Below are 17,037 nucleotides of genomic sequence, written 5' to 3' on the forward strand. Positions count from 1 at the left end.
TCTTTCTTTTGCTTCTGTTTTTCTGTACAGAAAGTAGTTAAATTTATTGTTAGAATATGATGCATAAAATAGTTCTTCTCACACGTCAAATAACACGTTTGCTCATATTTTCCTTCTTTGTTAAAATATTTGGAGTTCTAGCCCTGCATTCATGTGTATACCTAAAATAGCCCAAGAGCCAGCATTCTTAGCAAAACGTGTTTTCTGCATCTGCATCCAAAAGCTGGGGCTGAGCTGTGGGACCTGGAAATGCTTCCCAGCTCCTCAGTCGTGGCTTGTGCCCCATCTGCGTTTTGACTCCGTTTTGGGACCTTGCCTGACATGCACAACCTCTGTTCTTTCTGCCCTGGTTCCTGCACGAAAGAAACTTGTATTAATTTCCAGGCCTGAAGCACGTATTCCTTCATGTATTACTGTACTCTTCCCCATCACACCCAGCTGGCTGACACTCCCTTGTTCTTAACCTTGCCGTGGAAGTTGCTGGTTTGGCTCTACCCTGTATGTGTGTGCTCCTCTTCTCAATGTTCCCTTTCAGATAAAATTGATGCACTTTCACCTTCCTAATGGAAGGTTCAGAGCATTAGAAATTGCTCTTTGGACCACGTTTTGAGAATCTCTAACTTAATGCATTCCCTAACTCACCCTTTCTTTAAAATGAACCACAGTTCTTCCTACTGAAGGAAATCACCAGGGTCAAGCAGAAGATTGTCTCAATAATGTTTGAAGGTCTGGTTGACATGCTCTTTTTACTTAAACATCTTTAAAACTCTATAATTTTGAGTAATTTATGTTTGCTTGACCTTCTGAAAGATCACTTCGTTCTCAGCTAAATCTGTCATGGTCTACAATTGTGTCATTTATTTAATGTTTAAAGTGGAGCACTTGCAAATTATAATTCAAACTTTGCGTGGTTTACTTGTAAATTGTTTTGGCTTTAGTGTGGCATCTATATTGATTATGATACTCATTTGCTAAGGTGAAGAGAAAAGTGATGTCAATAAGTCAAAATCAAGTCCATTTGCTCAATAATTTCATATGTTTCTAAATTCAAATTTGTGTTTAGCGTGCCGCTGGCAGACTCAGCATTTGCAGCTGGTTCTGCTGTGGTGGGTCTGACTGTTAAAGATGCAGGTCATGATTTGCTTTGTTGTGTATTACTTTCCCTTGCCAACCATTGTGGTGATCTAGATAACTGTATACTTTGGTTAAATGCTAGTTATCTTTTCCTTGTGAAAGATTCTTTTACATTTTTCCTCTTTTCACTTTCTTAGCCTGCTGGCTGTTACACAGAAGGAGTATTTACATCGCTAATCTTAGACGCATGTTTCATAGAATCATAGAATGGTAAGGGTTGGAGGGGACCTTAAAGATCATCTGGTTCCAACCCCCCTGCCATGAGCAGGGACACCTTCTATTAGACCACGTTGCTCAGAGCTCTGTCCAGCCTGGCCTTGAACACTGCCAGGGAGGGGGCAGCCACAGATTCTCTGGGCACCCTGTGCCAGTGTTTCACCACTCTCAAGGTGAAGAATTTCTTCCCAATACCTAATCTAAATCTGCCCTCTTTTAGCTTAAAGCCATTCCCCCTTGTCCTATCACTACACACCCTTGTAAAAAGTCCCTCTCTATCCTTCCTCCTTCCTGTAGGCCCCCTTCAGGTACTGGAAGGCTGCTATAAGGTCACCCTGGAGCCTTCTCTTGTCCAGGCTGAACAGCCCCAACTCTCTTAGCCTGTTTGTCTGTTACAGTTTCGGTTAGTTGCACTTTGACTATTAGTTATTGCCGTGGTACTACAGAAGAGGCTTTCTTATTTAGCCGTGCCTAATCAATTCTGTGAATGGGAGAAGTTCTTGTCATGTTTTCAGTACCATGGAGTATTCATCTCCAGGACATGCATAACCATGAACATCACAAAACACAGTGCTACCATGTATTTTTAATACGCCACATATAAAGACAGGCTTTTAAGGTTACAACAAATATTTTCAAGAGAAAAGGCAGCAAGTTGGAAAACTATGTTAAATGCATATTTTAGATATTTTCACCTTCATAACTCTGCAGAGAAGCCACATGCTCATAGAATTGAGAGCCAGGTTGCAGCAGCACTGCCTGGGAACAAGCAGGAGTAGGCAGCTGTACAGGGCAGTGCACTTCACACAGGCTTTTCATTGGCTTCCAGGGAAGCTTCCTAGACATGCACATCATCTTGATTGATTGTTACATTTTGAAAATCTAGTGTTTATAAGCTGATGAGGCATCATTTATGGTGCTTCCTACTGAAACATCACCTTTATACGCTAAATGTCATGATAAAGAAATTGCTTTATAAAATCGCGTATCACTTGAAGGTATACTTTTGTCAGCTAAAATACTTTTGTCAGCTGCAATACTTTCCTCTTCTCAGCCTCCACTGCTCTTCACCCCCCAAACGTTCTTCTTATGAAATAAAATTGTTTATGAAAGAGCCAGGATTTAAAAAGAAAACCTCACAGCTTAAAGCATCCATTAGTAAAAGAATGTGGTATAGTATCCAGTGTGCTATCATGGCAGAATGGAACTAGTACAATGTGATTTTTCCCAGATGTGGGAAGGCAGAAGCATATGGAAAGTATCTGAATTTCTACTGACATAAACCCAGTGAAGAGCTTTTATTTATTTACTTCTGTATACTTTTGTCTGTTTATTTATTGATTACTAGAGCCAGCAGCTGCCCTGGCTGAGGGCAGGTGCTATAATTTCTTTGGACATTACCAGGTGTTTCTTGCTTTTGTGTCAGGGCAGTAATGTAGGGGAACAGGAATATTGTAAATGGAAGGAATTTTTTCTAACATGAGAGAAAATGAACTGTTATCTTCATCACTGAAGAACGTAAATCAAACTGGAATTCAGAAATGTTTGTTAAGTTTCTGCCCTATGGAGAAATGGGTCATAAAACATTTTATACAGAGAAGTAAATTTTTCCAAATGAAAAGTTGTTTTTATACATATATTTACAGAGGAAACTCTGAGGGGAGTATTGCTAAACAAGACTTTAGTAGCTGGGGTTGATCCTCCAAGGCTTCCTGTGTAACCAGATGAAATAATTATATCTTTTTATTCTGGTTCCTACTTCTTCCCTACTTGCCTGCGATGATGCAAATTGAAATATATCAATGGCCAAGAAGTATTCATGTACAACAGTGAATGGATTATAGAAACATTGGAGGGGAGAATATGTAGAGTGGAGATGGAACAAGAAAGGAGGGGAAAGAAAAAAAGCACCTTTTTAATTGTAGGATCTTGACTTTCCTTGTCTGATGCAAAATGTAGATTTAAAGGGTCTGTAAAATTTCTCCTTATTTTGAAGGAGACTTCCTTTTCACAAATCTGGTGAAGATAACTCCACCTTGAACTCCTCCAAAAAAGGCCAGAGTAGGGAGGAACAGCATCCTACCAGCTTGCTTTCTGCTGCAGATCATCCCCAATAGAAGGCCCTATGCACTGGGAAGGAACAATACTGACTTGCACCTCTGGTCTGTGAACAGATAGGAAACTTCTAGGAAATGGAAAGAACCTGTTGTAATTCCCGTAGGTTATGTGCTTAGTTGCCTACAGCAACCCCAAAGGGTTGGGTGGAATTATTGTTCTTTTATAATCTAACCCCCATGGATTTGTGATGTGTAAAAGCAACCCTCTGTCACTGCAATTATCTGTCTGTGTGTGTGTGTTGATGAGTTTTCAATTTACCTTCAAGATGCAAATATTAGTGGTGGACCCTTGAAAAGTAATATCATATGTCATTTATGTTCTCTTCTGTAATCATATTTTAATTAAATCCTTCCCCACTCTTTTTATATGCTGTGCTTTTCTCAAGTTTGTGATCTATAAACCAAGCTGCTGACAATTGTAATTCAGTATGTTCTGTCCTAAATTACCATGATGTAGTCATTATTCCTCATTTGCCTGATTACATTAATCACAGATGGTAGCTGAGTTTCATTTCACATCATGTATTACTTTAAAACAGTGTTTTATGGTAAGTGTGGTTTATCTAACTTTGAGAACAACTGTAAAAATTATATATCCACAAAATAAAAATACACAAATATTTTAATAGATGTTTTCATTTAGTAGATTACATTAGAAGATTACTCAATTTGTGACTAACTTAATGAATTCAAACTGCCCTTACTTTTGGCATGAGAACGTGCTGGCAAGAGGTCAACATAAAAGGTGCATCAGTAGGGAATAGCTGTGCATCTGTAGGGAAGAGGTTGGACGACACAATGGTTCTGACAGGATGTTCAAGCATGGATTGTGAGCACAAGAACATTGGTGCCTCTGTCCTCTTCTGCACTGTAGTGGTGCAAGACCAAGGCTTGTACCATGCCTTTGTGTTCCCATATTGTTCAAGTTAAGGTGGCTGTCAGAAAGTGTGCAGGAAGAAATGCTGCTGCAACTACTCTCTCCAATGGCAGACTTGGTGAAGACCTTTCTGTTTAGAGATTTTGTCCCTCAGTGGCCTTAGGCCCTTTGAGCTAATTTTTCAAGTCTGTGACTACCTATTCCTTGCACTGTTCAGTGAACATCCCCTTCCTAGTGAAGATCACTGTGGATAGCAGGATAGAAGAAAGGTGGGTCCTTAGGCAGAAGCCCATACACTGCCATGACTACAGTTACAATTGCTTTTGGAACCTACCCTCAGTTCCTTCCTCTGGTTACAAGGGAGGTTCATTACAGTCATTGATGGGTTTGTGTTCTTCCTGAAACTGCCTGGTCCCAGGGCTCAGGCTTGCTTACCCACCTAGACTCCCAAGTGGACTTTGCTTTTATAATGACAGGGTAGAACCATCCAGGAGAATCCTCAGGTTGTTTGCCTCTTAAGAAAAGCCCTCAAACTCAAAACCACTGTGGTTTTAAACCAGGCACTATTGCTTTGGATAGTGGAGAGTGTTGTGGAAGAGGAAGACTCAAACAGTTTGATAAACAGGGTTTATTTTTAATTCTAGTTTAAGCAGCTGTGATGGTTTGCCTGAGGAAAATCTTTAAATTTTTTGATTAATCATGATGACTTGTAGCTATTATCACTTGCCACATTTAAGTTCTCAACAGATGATGCCACCTCTAGGAAGATTGCTAAGGAACCCTGAACCCTTCCCCAGGCTGTGATGCCTGGTGGGGTACCCTGCTTGGAATCATCCTTGTCTGCTTATATAGGGGAAAAAGAGAAGTAACTTAGCTGTAGTCTGTTTTTTTGAGATGGGATGCTTGTGTGCACATTTGCTGCTCTTTCGGTGTCCAAATTCAGGGGACTCCCAGGTGGAGGAAAGAAGACAGGGTAGAAGACATCTACTTCTGTATATTCCATTAGGTAAGGGGGAGCAGGTTAATTAATGCAACCCCAGTATGAATACTCTTATAAACAATACATCACAGAAAGAAGAACATAGGCAAGCAATGTTTCTTTTTGTTATTTGGTGCCTTGTACCCCTCTGCTTCCCTTTCATGCTGGTTCATTTGGTGGTATGGTTCTTAGGACTTGATGGCTGGGCAGTGGTTTTTTTTATACTCCTGGACAAAACCAGCCCACTCTGCCCTCCTGCAGTACAAGATCTGAATTCTGCTTCCTTCTTTTAAAACCTCAGTTTAAACCTGTCCTCTGTCATGCCTCTTTCCACAGTTTTGTGTCATGCTTTATCTAACACCAAAATCAACCGTGAAATTTTTTGCTGCTTCTTCTCTCTGGACTTTGCAGAAACACGTGACTCCTGCCACTAGTTTATCTACCTTTACATTGTTCCTTAGAATTTTTGCTTTCATTAACTGGAACGTGAAAACAGATGGCAGGTGTCGCTTGACAGGTTAAGTTCCTCCAGCTAACTTAAGAAAATGGATATATCTTACTTCTAGTAGGATGCTTTCTATCCATCCTTCTCGATACTTTTTGTTTCTATTCCACCTCTGGGCCTGTCACTTTTGCAGCTTCACACAACGGAGATCAGCTTGACTGAGATTTTTTATTTGCCTCTATTGTATAAATAGCCAATAACAACATGTCTCTCTTAAAAATAGGACCATTTGTCTTGTCACAGGAGAAGCACTCGTCATTTCCCAAACACAAATATTCTGTGCAGAAGCTGTGAGTCCTCTTCCATCAATGTCCTTGGCAAGGGAAAGGCCTATGCTTTGTCATCGAAACCCACACTCATCTCTCACAGCAATATAAACTGTTCTGATTCATCATTTCCTTTCTTTTGAATACTCTTGAAAAATGCTGACAGCTTGCCAGAGCAGTAATGAACAAATCTAAATACTCCATCCTCTGAGTTTAGGTGACAGTCAAAACAGCAGCAGCAGTGGACACTGCTGGGAACGTTTCAGATAAGATGGAGCAGTGTGATGTGTGGTCCTCCTCTGAGGCAGAAGAGGCCTCAGTAGCCATTTCAGTTTTGTAAGGTTCAGCCTATGGCAAAATGGGAACGAAGGCCAAGTCACGATAAGTTTTTTATTTCATATGTGAGCTGAATCTTGCATTATGCATTTATAAGTTCTTTCTGAATTTGTTGTAATGCTGTTGTCTGCTGCCAAACAGTCTGATTAGTTGCTGAGATAATAGAAGTCTGTACTGTGCTGCCTGATGCACAAACTTCAAGCCTTTGGCAGTGGAAGCTCAGGGAGATTTGCAGTTGCAAGTATTAGAGGGGTTTTTTTACCTTTAAATACACTGAAAGTAAAATAAAAGTATGCTAGTGAATACTACTACAGTTGTAAAATCTAGCATGGAAAAGATGGAAAATCTAAATTTTAGACCAGTCTTGTTTGCATATGGGCTATGCATTCATTCATGGCACCACCTTTTACCAGGCTTTGCCTAGAACCTTGCCTGACTCAGTTTCCAGAACGGGCAGAGCAGGCGTAGGCTTGGAGTTACATTGGCAGCTGTGCCTCCGGTGTATGATCTTTTGGAGATTTTGTGACAGGTACCTTCTGCCAGCTTTGAAGACTTCTGCATATTCATTTTGTGATTCATTCAAAAACTTCTTACATCAAGGAAAAAGAAAAATCAGTGCCACAGGCCAAGTTAAATTATATCTGATTGCTGGAAATGGTACAAATAGACGCTTTGCAAACTTTTCAGACACAGTAAGTGGCATAAGGAAAAATGAATCTGTCAATGAAGCAAAATCATAGCGGGAAAGATAGGCCCTAATCAAATCAAGTTTATTTGTAGAGAGTCTTATTGTTATTGGTAATGTGAGACCTTAGAGAAATTCTTAGCAAAGATCAGCAGAGGAGCCTTGAAGAAATAAAACCTCATTCATCCCTTAAAGAAAACAAATAGTAATGAGATCCTCAAACACTGTACCAAGGGGGAAGGCTATTGTTTTGTTTTCTGTGGGACAAGATAGAGTGAGGGAATATTTTTAGTGCTTTAAATAAGCCTCTTGTACCAAAACCGATTTTGGAGCCCAGAATTGACTGTATCCATATTCTAACAATGCTCAGCTCTGTCCTGGACTTGCTGCAGTCATTCAAAACCCAACAAGTGAAGAACACGCTGTTCTCAGGCTTTTCTTCTCCAGTCTATTTTAAGAAGGGTTTTTTCAAATGGAAAAGGCCTGGGTAATCTCAGTTACTTTCCTTCCTCTTTTATAGCTCCAGCAAATGGTGGGTAGGATTCTCAACAGAATTTAGCTGGTGCAACTGTAGTAAATGGAGTTAATGTTGATTTATTCGGATAATTTGTGCAAGTGTAATATTTTAACAAGGTTTATATTGCTGTTACAGAAATAAAGTAGTTTTCCAGGCCATCAGAAGCAGCGGTTTCTTAATTTATTTTTTTCCTTTGGAAACTCTAGTAAAGTATCAAATTTTTGGCTGCAGTTCACATCAGAATGTAATCAGATACCACTTATCCCACACCTGTGTCTCTCCCATTACATGTCAGGAATTATTTCTGTCTAGATTTCAACTTTCAGGAAAACTTTCATCCACTATCAGTTTGGCTAGCGGGACTGGGTACCTTAGTGCTTCATCCCTCGCCAGTCCTTTACCCCTACCAGACAGCAACGCTGCCGTGCTTTACTCGGAGTATCCCATCTGAACCGCACCTGCTCCCACCTGAGATTCCTGAGGTTCCCATGCTGGTGGGTGCCTCTGCTGCAGCTTGCAGGCTGGGGCTGCAGAATGCCAACAGCACCGGTAGCCCGAGATTCACTGGCAAAATAAAGTCCTGCTGTGGGAGGACAGAAGGCAGCAGATACTGCTGAGGCCAGAATCAATGGTGTTCTCCTGGACTGACCTAGATGTCCTGCCCTGCTCCATCCAGTCCTGCCATGCATGAGAAGGCCTGGACCCACTGAGGGCCATGGTCATCTCCCACCTAGGAACGACTTAGATCTATTCTCTCCCTGCACCTTCTGAGGCTTATGTGCCAGTTACAAGAAGCTTTTAACACACATCTTGCTGACCACCCTGGGTAGATGTAGATCAAACAGCTGGTAGTCTGAATTTCCTGATCTCCTGATGGAGGAAAACTTTTAGAGTTAAATCTGCTTGCTGCTGTCACAGAATAAGTATCATAGGGCTAAGAAGGAAACTTGGGTATTGCAATCTTGCCCACACTGCTGATATTTTTCTCCATTGTGCTTTATGGTAGAGATATGTTTCAGACAGCACAGTTTCTGTAATGCAAAACATTGATGTCAGGGTCGAGGTCAATTCTCCTTTTAAAGGAAACTGCATTTATCAGATAAAGTGCAAACATAAAATATTTAAGAGGATATAGGGGATATAGTGGAGTTGGTGCTGCAGACCCAGGGACTGGTGGGACCGCAGCTTTTCGTTTAGCACAACTGATCCACTGCTCAGGAAGGCAGGTGACTTGACCAGATCCAGAGCATCTAAGGGCTTCTCTGTGAGTTTGATGGGACATGAAAAAGTCACACCCTGCAAGTGTCTGTTGTGGTCTAGAGCAATGCAGTTGCGGCATATATCATGAGAGTAACTCCCTTATGTCTGCTGTGGATTAACAACGTTGTTGGCACCCAGTTGCCTACAAATAATAAGCCATTAATAAATATCACTGACATAACATATTCATCATTTGGATGTTATTGACTTCTTTTGCCACTGTCTGATTTAGCAATAAAACAGTTTTGGTTTTTTTTTTAAATTATTAACACATCACTCTGTTAAATTACTTGACTGGACTAAGCTAAAAATGTAATAATTCATACACCTGACAGAGACTTTGGAACAACTGTATGAGTGTGGTAAGAGTGAAGTTATTAGAGGTGACTAGCAGACTAAATGCTTTAAGGAATTGTATCTTCAGTGTCTCTGTTCATTTGGACCTGATTCTGAACAGAAATGCTGGAAAACTGTAAATCGGCAAGCATAGTTTTAAGAACATAATGTTTGTATAATCTGGGCTATTACCTGTTTTCTATTTTTTGTTTCAAACTTACATAGAGAATAGAAATATACATTGTTCTTAGTTATTTTAAAATGATCCCTTGTCACTTGCACCTGGAAAAGTAACAGGGCAACACAGGATTTGACAGAAAGACTGTCTTGCTTAGTTTGTTCCCAACAGAGTCTGTGATAGCTTCCCAGTTCCTTTTCTGATTTACCGAGTAAACCTGCATCTGTGCTGATGAAATAAATATAACCATGACCTGCTGTTCACATTAATGGTGGACAACATCACTGACCCTAAAAGATTCAGATGATACAAAAAGGAGGAAAAAAGTATTGTAACACTGTAAATGTTTTGCTATCCATACGTTGTACACTATTTTTAAAATATTTTGACATGAGTTAGGTTGCTGTAACTGGAAACAAGGACCTTTTTTAACAACATTTTACATCCCAGCTATATTGAGCTGGGTCAGAGGACAATGTCCTTGAGTGTCAAGGACGTGTCCCCAAGGAACTTCATCCCATGGTAGTGTCTGCAGCAGGAGGTGGCACTGAGGGGAACTTAGGCTGTTCCCAAGACATGGGCAGCCCCAGCTCAGCACAGGCCTTTCCCTTGCCCATTTTTGTCCTAAGACTCATGAAGACAGATGATGATATCGTCATCTCATATTTTTCATATAGTACCCTTTTAGATTTTGGATGCTACTGTGGTGTTTACGTATTGCTTGTCTCTGATTACATATCCTAATGTATAGTGCATGTATGTTCAAATACTTATTTCAGTCTAAGCTGCATTTGTTACCTTACCCATCATGGCTCTCTGTTTGATATGTCAGATACTTGCAACTTGCTGTATAACTGTATTTTTATACTGTTTTTCAAAGTAGTCGTACCCTTTATTAACAAAATTTAGCAGGAGAGGATAGATACATTGCCATGGATCTTCAGTGGATGTCCTAGAACTGAAGTACATTATTTTAGATCTTTCCATACTTGAGTATCAAAAGTTTTTTCTTGTAAGGATTGTCATTGTTGTATTAAAAATTGATAGTGACATTAGATACAAAACTGTATTCCCAGATTAGACAAGCGACTGTAATCTCAGAATGTAATTATCCATGCTCCTGGAGTGAGACAGAGCACTTGCGAGGATAAAGGGCTCACAAACAAGTTTTTCTACGGTCTTCCCAGGAAACTGCAGTGGAAACTTCAGTGGCTTCCCTGACTGTCCTAGAATCTGCAGTACTAATCCATATGTCCTTCCACAGCAATATAGGCTACTGAAATGGGGACATATGACACTTTTGAAAATCAGGATAGTTCTCTTTTGGTGCTTAACTGTGGATTTAAGTGCTGACTTGTAAAATGGAAGTATTTAAATTTATCCTGAGATTATGGCCATTCTAGTCTTTCAGCTGTGCGACCCTTGTGATATGAACTGTCTGCCAGCGATTCAGGACTAGGATCAGAAAGCATGTCAGGACTGTGTTCTGGAGTTGTATACATTATCAGTATCAGTAGGCGTGATGTGTTTAAAAATAATGTAGAGTACCCTTATTGAAGTATCTTCAATGTCAAGAACATCATACTTACAGACTTCTTCTGTGTCTTTTCAGTATAATAAACATATCCAGCGTCTGTTACTGCATTCTCCATCAGACTGGCCTTAAGGCTGTTGCAGAGTAAAGTTGTTCCCCTTTTATACATGGTAACTAGAGCATTATGTGGTCAAAATTGGATTTAGATGTCCTCTCCAGCACAATCCAGTTGCCTAAATGTAGGGGTCCAGTGTCATACCCTATCTGGCCTCCACCTGCTGGTCCAATTACCTTCATTGTCCCACGTGAGCTCAGTCCTATCTGCCAGCTCTGTGTGGGTGCCGTGGATACCCTGGAGTGTCTCAGATGGCACTTGATTCCTGTGTTTGAGCATCTATGTCAAGCCCCAATGTCCATCCTTATCTCTAGGTGCTTGAAGGCTCTCAAAAACTGGCTCTGGGTGACCTTCCTAATGTTGCACAGGAAGGCTATAGCAAATACAGGAGAACCGAAATATCCTGTGGGGTAGCCTTCCACCTGTACAGCTATCCCTGACCAACTTCTCCTGTAGATACAGTGTCGGTAAAATTAGAGGTTGCACGCAGCTTTTGCACTTGACGTAATTCGAATGCTTAGAACTGTCTCTCTCCTATTTCTGTAGTCTCTCTTTACCAGTTTCATGTCAAGAAGGCATACTGAGAGCTTGCCTGGTTGATTGAAGGGAGCTAAGGACTGCTGCTTTTATTTGCAAGATAGTGCAATTTATTTCTTTTACTGATTCATTGTCTCTTTATTTAACCTAGAGGCAAGGAGACAGTATTTGGTATCCGCAGAATTTTTTGACACTTTTTGGAAATTCCAGATACACATCTTATTTCTGCATTAGCAATCATGAGTGTTTATACACCACTGTAAAAAATATTAGCCTGGAAATGGCTGAAAAATGCAATATGACACTTCAGACCCACTACCATATGTAAGTGAAGTTAACTGACACGTCATTGACGCCCACAGTGGTGCCGGTGCTAACGTCTGAATAAATCATGTAATCTGTTTAGCTAATGTGTTTGTTTAATTACAAAAGTTCTTTGTGATTTTCAAGTTAGTTTGAGTAGCTAAATTTTTGGCGTTCCAAGGGATGCTGATTGTGTCCCCAGAATCAGATAATAGTTATCTGGTAGGTCATCTTTATATAACTGGGAGTGTATATGAGAGAAAAAAGGAACACATTTTGAAAAATAGGCTGGTGTTTCATGATTCAAAGATCTTTTTCTGCTAATCCCTTACTCTTTTAGAGCTTGCTAATAATTAGAGGGAAGGATTCCTATTGCTCGCCCTGCATTGGCTCTTGCAGAAGGAAATTCCTTACTGTTTTATCTTCAGCACAGAGCTACTTTGATATTTCTCCTTCTAAAAATGGGATTTAGCTTAGTACAAAACCAGAAAGCTATCTGTTTCAAACATTATACTTTGGAAGTGAGAGAAGTATCACTTAATTGGCTAACCTTATTTCAGAATTTGGTGGATTTTACCGTCAAAGTTAATCATTCATCTACTTGCTGGTCTGTAGCAAGCCTAAATGGCTACTGGAAAGAGATTGCTGGCAGGGTTTGCTGCAAATGAACTATGCAGATTTTAATAAAAATGGAGTTAAATACTGCTAGAAAAGTTAAGCCTTCTTGCTAGAATCATAGAATCATAGAAGATATTATTTCTGCAAATATTTGGTTAAAAGCTACTATAAAATTAATTTTATTATAATTGTTTGTGATTAATTCCTACTGCTAAAAGTACATTCCTTCTTTTTTTTTCTTTTCCCTTTTTTTAAAGACCTTAATGGAATAGATATTTGGAATCATTGCTCTTGCTCAGGAAAGAGCTCTGATCTAGAAAACATATACAGGAGTTATTTTTCCTTTTACAAAACATATGAATAAGAGCAAGCTTATTTGTGTCTGTTAGATAAAATGAAATGTTGTAATGACAGTTTCTAATACCAGAAGAGTCTGCAAATCCGAAAGCATACTGAGAAAAAATGCAGGAAAAAATAGTGCACTTTTAATAAGATAGTAGCTGTCACATATAATTAAATTTATGTTCTATTAATTTTAGGTTCTGTATAAGCTCTGAAAATGTTCAACCAGCTTATTGTTTGCCTAGATGTCATTTGGGTTTGTGGTTCCATACTTAGGGATAGAAAGCACTTGTGGTGCAAGTCTCTGAAATACTACGGTTCTCACAGTAATCTTGTATCACACATGCTTGAACAAACTAGGAGAATCTTCAAATTTAGCAATAATATTGAAGTCCACTTGCCTACATACACTTTAAACCTGCACCATTAAAATTAATGGATTTTAAAATTTTTAGGTTTTTTTTTTCAGATTCTTTCAGTAGATGCAGAATAGAAAGCCTGCCCTGTTAGAGGTTTTGCATTTGTTAGCGCTGGAGTCATCTGAAAACCTTTAGAGTCCATTTCTGTGGCCAGGCATAATGGTCCAGACATTTAGAGATCTTTTTACATATCGAGTCTTTATTAAAAAGGCTTTGATTAGTCTTTTCTGCTGAAAAATTAATTATGATCTGAGCATGTGTTTGACTTCTGCATTTCTTCAGCTGTGGGGCCGCAGTGATTCTACTGAATTTATACCGGAAAAAAGTCTAGTTAATTCATTGATCCTTCACATTTATACCAGCTGGCTTAAGAATGTCATAACAGCTAAAAAGAAGTGCTCTATTAAATTTGTTAATGATTCTAAATTTTTATAAAAAAGGCGATTTTTCAGCTTAAGCCAGACTACAGAGTGTTAGGGTTTGTTTTCTTTTCTTCACCAGAAAAGTACAGAAGCTGTAAATTATATATGGAAAATATTTTTAAAGAACAGTATTTTCAGGATAAGAGAACTGGGTGCAGCTGGTTTGGTATATTTTCCAAATCAGATTTCAAAATGGGAACCAGCTGCTCATCTGTTGCTCTTAGCTAAAATACCAGCATATGGTGGTTGTTGCACGATGGCCATTTTTGAAATAGCATACACGAGGAATACTGGATATGATCTTGATGTCAGATTTGGTTGCAAGGTATCCTCACTTGTTCGCAGCACCGTCTTCAGATGCTGCGGGCCCCTATCCTAAAGACATCTGAGTGACTTGTTTGCCAAAAACCCAGAATAAAACTAATGAGGGAATGGTAGTGTATAGCATCCACTGTGCATTTTCAACAACCTTTCTGCCTGAAATAATTAGAGTTTCTTGCAGTTGTGCTGTTGGATTGCATTAGCAGATGCCACCATCTGAGCAGGCAGCTCCTGTGCGTTGGTTTCTGGTCAATAAGAACTGGCACCACTTTGCTTTGGTCCCAGATACCTTCTCCTTTGAGCTTTGTAGGCAGGTATGCTTTGATGTTGGTCTTTGGCGCGGGTTGGAAAACCGAGATGGAGGTGGGAAGAGGCCGGCTACACGGCTTTTTTGTTGTTAATTCACTGGGAGTATAGAATACATGTTTTTTAAATAAGACCTGCCTTTTCAGCAGAGGTGCTGGCAAACAAATTAAGAAATCTGGACAGTTAATAGAAGTCAAACATAGGGCTGCAGTGAACAGTGCATTCTTAAGACCTCTGATTTAGACTTGGGGCCAGGTTTGTTTGGTCTGAATGCAGTTTTAATAAGTATCAATTAAATTCAATAAGTATCACAGGGGTTTTGTAGGGCTAAATATTGTTTCATATTTTTTTCCTCGGTATTAAACATGAACTTTAATAAATTGGAAAATTTTAAAAGGTAGATTTGATCAGTATCAAAATACACTGTAGCATTTCTTACCTGTTTTATTTTAAAAAATATATTAAATATTATGGAGATACACTAAATTTTGTACATGAAGAACAGCAACATTACAGCATATATAAAAGAGATTTGCTTAGAATCATTTTGAGTTTGCCCAGGTGTCCAGAAAACACTATTTTAGCTTTTATGTAGACTTCCAAGAGAGTTCTTTATTTTCCACAGGAAAGAAATTGCCATACTTTGTCCTGAAATTACAGTCAACGATATTCCTGTTACAGTGACTTTGTTAAAAAAAAAAAAATCTTGTCATACTTTCCTTGGAGTCAATCCCTGTACACCCTCAAGGGCCTGAACTCAAGGCGCCATCTGCAAATGTTCAGCATTGGTGGAAAACCTCTTCTTCCACAGGATGTGTTGTAGACGTCATTCTGCTTTTCTGGGCTTTTGTTTTATTACAAAAGATCAGAATAGCTGACTTTGTAATTGCAGCTATTGGTATAAAAGCAAGTTACAGAGAAAACTTAAAGGTAGAGGACAAGGAAATGGCTGTGTTTCTTAGGACCTAAGTATCTGCACAACATGTTTTTGCTTTAGAATTAGGTGCTAAAACAGGTTTTTCTACTCTGTGATTGGGAGAAGGAGGTCAGGTGCTTGAGAACAAGGAGCTAATATGCACTTAAGCAGCTGAAAAGGTTATGAGGGCTGTAGTGTCCTCTGGGTTGAGGCTTGTTGGCAGCATGTTTGGCTTAAGGAGAAGAGGCAATGTCAAATAACCGCTTCACAGAACATGGGACAAAACAGACTCTTGACAAAGAACATAGTCTGTGCTCCATAGAAAACCAGTAAACTAGTTTCAGCTTCAGTAGGTACTGCCACACTGTGCTGTATAAAATTTTTTTAATGTTATCTCATTTTTGTCACCATGGCTTCTTTTTTTGTTAGAAATCCTAGCGTGATTGGGGGAAAAAAGAGAAAATCCATCTAAGTTACTTTTTTTTGTCTTATAAAGATAATGATACCGCTCATGGTGCTGGAGGTTTTAAGTCATGTGCTGTGCCTTAGTACTCATGTCATTGAAACTGTTATTTACATACTTGTGCTTTAATGAGGTTTCAGGTATATCATTCAACTGCACTGATACAAGCTAAGAAAGGCAATAAATATATATAAACAAAATTTGAAGATACTTTTAAAACAAGTTCCCAGTTCTTTAAAATAAAACTTGTAAATGAAAAATGAAAACCAATTAAACTGCACAGGCTTTAGGTGTTCCCCACTGCATGTCTTCCCTAGGGTTACAGAAGTGACTTTGGAGGTGTTCAGTCATTCTCAGAGAAATGGCCAAGGCTAACCTGTGTTTGTTCCCAAAGAAAAAAGTGTTTTTTTAGACAAGGCATCACAATCCACTTCCAAGTCCAATTTTAGAAGTCAAATATGAATGCATAGGTGTTTTTAACATAGGCTTAAAGAAGCTGAGTTGCTGGTGTGTGTACAAACATTGGTAAATATTGCCTTTGGATAAGAATAGCTGGAATGGAAAGCAATTCCATTTTTGTTGTAATGACATTAATGAAAAAAGATAATGCTCTTAACTTTTGGCGATTTCTGTAGTGCAGTGTTAGGAAGATAAAATGGGCTGACTTTTGGGAGAAGTAGGAGGAAGAAAACAAGTGCTAGCATGCTACCTGCTTGTAAGTTATAAGGCAAGACAATGCTACATATTCATTTTGAAGTATTGAGCAGTGATGATGATATGAAAATAGACTGGCTTAGATTGCTTTCATCATTGTGAAATGTCATTCAGTTTATAGCAGTCATAAGCTTAACTGCCACGTGTGCTAGGGACACTACGGCGCCTGGCGCTTGGATTCAGATTGTGCCTGTGGTTGCAGCCTTTGTTTAAAAATCACATTTACAGGAACCTGTGTCCCTTCATTTATAATAAGCTTAGTGTTTGTGGGTTTTTTTTCCTCTCCTCATTTGTCTATTAGGTAATTAAGTCCAGTGTTGTGCTGTTCAGAGGTGTCACTTGGAGACTCTCGTGCAGGCATGACTACCGTCACTAAATGACTGCAACTGTTTGCTATCACAGCAATGCTGGGGATTAAGAATAGTCAAGGCATCCAAAAAAAAAAAAAATCAAATAAAAAGAAAAATCCAGATTTTGTGGATTTAAGAATTCCTGATCCAGCATATTTTTTCCCCTAATATGGTATAGAATTTAGTTTGGTTTTGAATGTTGTGGCACAATTATTTGTGGTCTGCTGGAATTTTTCCTTCCCGGGGGAGGGGGGGGAGGTAGAAGTTAAAC

The 17,037-nt window shown here is 39.2% G+C and overlaps 1 protein-coding gene across 1 annotated transcript in view; it reads left to right on the plus strand.

The window, feature by feature from the left end:
- The window catches only part of ME1 (malic enzyme 1), a 185,258-nt gene that overhangs the window by 102,088 nt on the left and 66,133 nt on the right, over positions 1-17,037 (plus strand). The window lies entirely within an intron of this gene.

The sequence above is a fragment of the Opisthocomus hoazin genome, chromosome 2 (genome assembly GCF_030867145.1).
Source record: "Opisthocomus hoazin isolate bOpiHoa1 chromosome 2, bOpiHoa1.hap1, whole genome shotgun sequence".
NCBI lineage: Eukaryota > Metazoa > Chordata > Aves > Opisthocomiformes > Opisthocomidae > Opisthocomus > Opisthocomus hoazin.